This window comes from Rattus norvegicus, chromosome 19, assembly GCF_036323735.1.
Source record: "Rattus norvegicus strain BN/NHsdMcwi chromosome 19, GRCr8, whole genome shotgun sequence".
Taxonomy (NCBI): domain Eukaryota; kingdom Metazoa; phylum Chordata; class Mammalia; order Rodentia; family Muridae; genus Rattus; species Rattus norvegicus.
This window is the reverse complement of record NC_086037.1, coordinates 31185467-31191536: the sequence shown is the minus strand read 5'-3', so window position 1 is coordinate 31191536 and position 6070 is coordinate 31185467. Positions and strand designations below refer to the sequence as shown.

The window sequence follows — 6070 nt, the reverse complement described above, 5'->3', positions numbered from 1 at the left end:
TGTTCTCTCTGCCTCGCGTGTATGTCTTACGATGTACCTGGCTGCCGCCATGCTCTCTGCCATGATAGTAATGAACTTTCATCCCTCAGGAGCTGTAAGACCCCAGTAAGCTCTTCAATAAGTTGCCTTGGTCATAGAGTCTCGTCACAGCAACAGAAGAGCAACTAAGACACACAGAATCTGTTCTTTTATCTGTTTTCACTTCACCTGACATGATCCATGTTGTAGGCTGTTTCAGAATTTACTTGCTTTTAAAGGTTGAGTAATATTCCATCCTCTTCCCGTAGGACAGTTTTGATCATATATTGATGGGTCTTTGTGTGGCTTCCTTGTGGCTGTTGCGAACAAGGCTCCTGTGAAGCAAGATAGATACATTTGTCTTGAGAGCTATGCTTCCGGTTCTTTGAAGTATATGCCTAGAAGCAGAATTGCTCGACCCTCGGCGATTCTGTTTTTAATGTTTTGAAGAATTACCACGCTATCAGCCATAGCAACCATACCATATAACCTTCCTACCGACAGTTGCTAGTATTGCATTTTTTAAAGCCAGAGAGGCTCATGGAATCCTCTTGCCTGAGAAAAGTGCCATCCATCTTAAAACAGACAAACAGATGAACAAAGAAACAGAAACCCCTATCTTTCCCTCCAGAGCAGTACACTTCTGTCTCTGCACACAAAACAATGTGTGTTCGGCATGTTCTAAGCCCTAGGTTTGATGTACAGTACTCCAGCCCCCGAAGTTGCCCGCCTCCACCCCACCCCACCCCCAAAAAACCCAATGCGTAATCCCAGCACTCAGGAGACCAAGAAAAAGAGAATGGAGAATCTAACTTAATTCAATCTAAAAATTTAAACAACAAAACCAGAAAACCCCTATGGCTTCTGTGTATTCAAGGGCATCCCCCAGCAGTGAGATCAGAGTACAGGTTCTTCTCTGTTTTTCCAGCTCAGCCTCCAAAGCAGCCAGGCTTGCAAATCTCTGCCCTTGAACCACCAGCCTGCCCTGTGCTCGCTTTTAAAATAACTTGTCTTTTGGCTTCTGAAGCACGAGGGCTGTTCTAGGGACCAAACTCCAGGAAGCAATTGACATGTCCCTGTATCATGAGTGGTGTTGGGTGCAGGGGTGGTGACATGTGGCTTCCTGGTGTGATAGCGGGTGTGTGGGAGACAGACGCCATCTGGAGAAGGGGGATGGGAGCCAGCACTGGTAAGCTGGTCACACCCTGTCCCTTCAGCACCTTCTTCCTCTCAGACATCTACACTCCATCCCAGGCTCTCAAAGCTCTGTTTCTGGGTGGGATAGATGTCTTCCAGGATAGATTTCTTCCAACCTACCTTCAAATCATAGTCTCAGCCTTCGGGGTGCGGAAATCTTCTTTGTCCTCCATGAAGCCCAAATCCTGAGTTCATGGAAGTGAACTCCACAATGGAGTCAGACTAGAGCTTCCCGAAAGGAGTTACACTTAGTTTCCTGCAACTCCTTGGAGCAGAAGCCCTCGGGAGCAGGGCTGGGTTTTCGTGTCTTCCTAAGAGGAGTAGATGTAAACGGACACTCTGGAGACGTTGGACTCCACATCTCCTGGATGGAATGAATGAACCCAGTGTGCGCTAAGATCACTGAAGGGGTAGACTTCCCCCTCTGAGACTGGACATGTAAGTTTAATTGTGAAGAATAATGACTTCAAGACATGCTAATTTGTTGTGTACAATATAAATCAGCAGAAGTCCATAGAATCATGTTTTTAATGAAGACCCCAAATAAAACGTTCTTTTACATTACAGCAGATGTTTCTTAATTCACTAGCAGCATACATTGGGGTATTAAGATTATTCCTTGGTATTTTATTATGAAGAACATACTTGCTTCATCAATTAAGTGGGCCATTAAAGACATAAACAAGCTTTTATGCCCTGCTTTTCAACAGCTGCTGGTGGCCTACCAAGTGGTAATCCAGCTTTCAGCAAATATTCTTCAGCTCCAAGACGCAAATGCATTTAATAGGGCAACTCCGGGTCAGTCCACAGTCTCTCAGATCCCAGCTTGCGGAAATTCTTCCACTGGGAAATGGACTGACAGGGTGTACTTGGGCAAGTTGCTTCCAGAATGTTCTGAAAGGAAAGGGCGAGCGTGTGTGTGTGTGTGTGTGTGTGTGTGTGTGTGTGTGTGCGTGTGCGTGTGTTTAAAATAAATGAAATGTGCATTAGTGAATAAATGCAAGAGGAAGCACACATTATGAAGAGAGAGTTGATGCTCCACACTCTCGAAAAATGTGGTAACATGAGCTTTGAAAGAAATCAGCTGAGTCTGTTTTATGCCACAAAGGACATGGAGAACAATGTAGGTCACAGGCCCCTTCAGTCACTGGAGTCCGTTTGAGCGAGATTTGACCCCGACGTGACAATGTTCCCAAGGTGTACAGGAGGGGCTTTGCATCTTATAACTGGGATGGGAGCCAGATAAGATTTCCCTCTCCTCCACCTTGCACTTCCTAAAGATAACAACCGGGCTGAGAAGGATCGGGGCAGGCAGCCTAGGAAGTGCTGAGGCCTGTATTATCCTTGGCTGGTCGGCTCCTTGTTTCCTATGCCAGCAGTGGCCCAGAGGGTGCTAAGCTTCACCTTGCTAATGTACACAACGACATCCTCCCCAAGACACATGGTGAAGGAAAAAGGCGCTGGGGGCAAACCCCTGGAGAAATGTGCAGCGAACCTGGGTCTCCCTCAAGCTGAGAGATGCTCAGACACCAAAGGATTTGTTATGCATAGGAAGCAGGAAAGAGAGAGAGAGAGAGAGAGAGAGAGAGAGAGAGAGAGAGAGAGAGAGAGAGAGAGAGAACTACAGTTCACAAAATGCATCAGCTAACAGGGAGCCACTGTCACCATATATAACTCAGCAGATCTGCTGGCAGTCCTATCTGCAAGCCTTGGGGAGGGCACCTGGGTATGTGCAATGCACTGTGGGGAATGGAGGAAGGCCTTCTGCCTTTTGTTCCTTTTTTAAAATAGGGTTTAGTCATAAATTTTCTTTCCCTTTTTTTTTTCTTGTGACCGACGAGGGTTTATTTTTCTTTTTGTGTTCTGGTTCATTTTGCAGTTGGACGCACCATTGTTCTGGGCTGGCAGAAAAAGGAGAGGGGAGAGAAGGCAGGAACCACATTGTGAGTGAACTTGGCCAAAAGAGTTAGGAGGTGACTTCCCCAGGAGACAGGGACTCCGCAGTGCATTCTGGCCATCAATCCTCCCCTGGTCCCAGCTGCAGTACTCCTGTGCCCTGATAGGACCAGGATGTCCCCACTGTGGCCTTTGATTTTCATGCTCACCTGATTGGAAAGTGAGGCTCTGTGTTCTTTTTCTATCGGGCTAATTTCACTGCTCTGAGGAGCAATGTTTCCAATGACATCACACTGGAAACTCCATCCCATTGGGCAGTCTGCATTTCTGAAGACAAAATAAACACAGAAGCCTCCTTTTTATAGCATTGTCTGGTGTCTCCAAAACACATGCACACACTCTTTTTTAAGCACGTCAGAAAGGAAACAGGCTAACCAGCCCGGCAACTTTATAACCTTCTACATGATTTTAAATTAGTATTAGCCTATTAAAAAAGAGCCACAAACAACAAACAACACACACACACACACACACACACACACACACACACTCTTCAGCCGGATTTGCACAGCCGACACATTTCACATTGTTTTGGACATGAGAGCACTTAGAGTCATGTACAACAGGTCTGTCATGTTATCATGGCAAGCGTGTTCTAATAAACACCGGGTTGTTCTGTGTTGCTTTCTTTCTGTCACAATAATAGAAATAGAACACCATATATCACTGTAGAACGCACTTCCACATAAATGCTGATAAGCACAAAATATTTTTCATCATTTACACTTCAACTGTGCTAATACACGGCAGGATAAGGGCTGCATCCATCATTTGTCTAACTAACCTTGCTGTAATGAATTTTTAAATGTAATGGTTTCTGTCGCAAAGGAATATCATGCATAATGTCGAGTGACACCACACGCTGGCCGGTGGGTGGGTTTTAAAATGTAAATGCAACTTCCTCTTTAATTAGATTTATAAGAGGCGTCCCTTCCATCCGGCTCCTGCTCCCGATTATTTAAAGCAGGAATAGTGGAAGCGAGGATACCTGAGACCAAACGGCTTCCTTCTTGACCTATTCACAATCACTTGCTTATGGGAAATGTGTGTGTGTGTGTGTGTGTATGCTCATGTGCACGTGTGTGAGTTTCAGAACAGCAAAGCCCTTCCAAGTAAGATGACAGAAAGGGCTTCTGTCTCCAGCAGACTCTCTACAACAGCGCTTAGGATAAGATTTAGGATGAGGGGCAGCATGAGGGTGTGGACTAGGGGGATCTGGGTCAAGGGCAAGTGCGTTTCTTCTCTCTCTCTCTCTCTCTCTCTCTCTCTCTCTCTCTCTCTCTCTCTCTCTGCTTGAAATAACAAATAAGCCGACTTACCAGAGAAGAATCATTAAAAATAATTTGCACAAGCTTTCGGTTGTGCGAGCTCCCTTTTGATACAGTATTTCCTCCCGTGCTTATCACTGCGGACATGTTCGCGCCATATGGAAGCGAGCCGGGCTGGGAGCTCCCACAATACCTGAGTGGTTAATTAAGAGCCGTTGCCCGGCCACAAGAAGCAGGCTGGAAATCCCTCTTCAGTCTCCGACAATGAGTAGCTTTTTTAGCAGCAGAAGTCGCCAGGGACAGCCAGAAGCGAGGGTAATTATTTGAGATAACATACAGCTGAAGACAGCATGCATGAGCCCAGGGCGGGCGGGGGATCTGGGGGAAGCCATGTGCAGTTGAAAGGAGGGCAACAGCAGAGAAAAGTCTATAATAAAAAGGTCAACATCTCCTATTTTTCTGTACAGTGTCGACAGTCTGTAATGCCTTTTTAGCATGAATGACAACGGATTCTGTCTTTTTTTTTTTTTTAAAGGGGGAATATCTTATTTTGTATTCAAACTTTGCAATTGTGAGTTCAGGCCTGCCAGCGCCGTCTGAATGAGCTAGTCTCACTTTATCAGGGTTGCTGAACTGACTTTGATTGCATTGTTGCAAAATACCAGTAATTTTTCCATTAACCCATACAAACCCTGGGCGGGCAGAACAAAGAGGTATCGGAAAATGAAAGCTGCAAGCGCCGGGAGTTTCCTAACCGGCCCCAAGTAGAACTGCTGACTGCGATGAGCTGTGCCATCCCAGGCTGTCTGGGACTCTGTAGAGAAGCTGCTGTGGGTTTCCTTCGGGGGTCCCTTGAGCTTTGGGTCTCAGTGGGCACTCTTTGTGCTTCCTGCCAAGTCCTAATGGTGATGGGAGAGAAGAGCATCCCTCCTTCATCAGGATAATGGCTCTTTACCCTCCCAGAGCCAGGTACCTGGAGCTTAATACAGACCACCCCCGCCCCCACAGACCTTGAAAAAGTTAAGCTTAGGTGAGCATGGAAGGATGCTGGGAAGTAGGGGCTAAACCAGCTCTTATGGCAGCAGGAAGCCAGTGGAGGATAAACAGCAGTTCCCAATGACCCTGGCCACATCGACGGCACTCCAGTGGGTTCCGGCGGGTCTCTGTCAGTGTTAAATCTCTGGTTATAAAGGAGGTATGTGAGGCAGTTGTTTGACATAAGTGGATATAAGTGCACCTATTGTTTTAAGGGAGGGCAGCTGAGGTTGCCTTTGGAGCCAGCAGGGAGTGCATTTGGAAGCCTAGACAGCGCTAAGAGATGCCGTGTTCCTATCCCAACATCAAGTTGCCCAACATCAAGGGTTAGTTACCTCCTCCTTCCCCTCCTCCTCCTCCTCCTCCTCCTCTTCCTCCTCTTCCTCCTCCTCCTCCTCCTCCCTAATTTGAAATGTCAAAAGTCCATCTTTGATTTGTGGGTCTATGGGTCTGGACAGAGCTAAGGTCTCCCCGCCTCACCACCCTCCCCTCCCCTCCCCTCCCTTTCCCTCCCCTCCCCTCCCCTCCCCTCCAACTCCGTGGTGATTTTTATGCAGAATCTATATCTCAGCTTTGTTTAGAAACTGCTCGATATG

The 6070-nt window shown here is 46.8% G+C and overlaps 1 long non-coding RNA gene across 2 annotated transcripts; it reads right to left on the bottom strand.

Annotated features, from left to right (window-relative positions):
* Positions 1-211: 211 nt before the first annotated feature.
* Positions 212-4992, bottom strand: LOC102555119 (uncharacterized). Of its 2 annotated transcripts, none has more exons than XR_597144.4 (3): positions 4491-4988; positions 3321-3438; positions 212-353 (listed from the first exon to the last, which is right to left on the bottom strand). It is a non-coding gene; the product is annotated as an uncharacterized LOC102555119 (long non-coding RNA). The 2 variants fall into 2 exon arrangements; XR_010060414.1 differs by lacking the exon at positions 212-353 and adding an exon at positions 1747-3116 and having other exon boundaries at positions 4491-4992.
* Positions 4993-6070: the final 1078 nt, after the last annotated feature.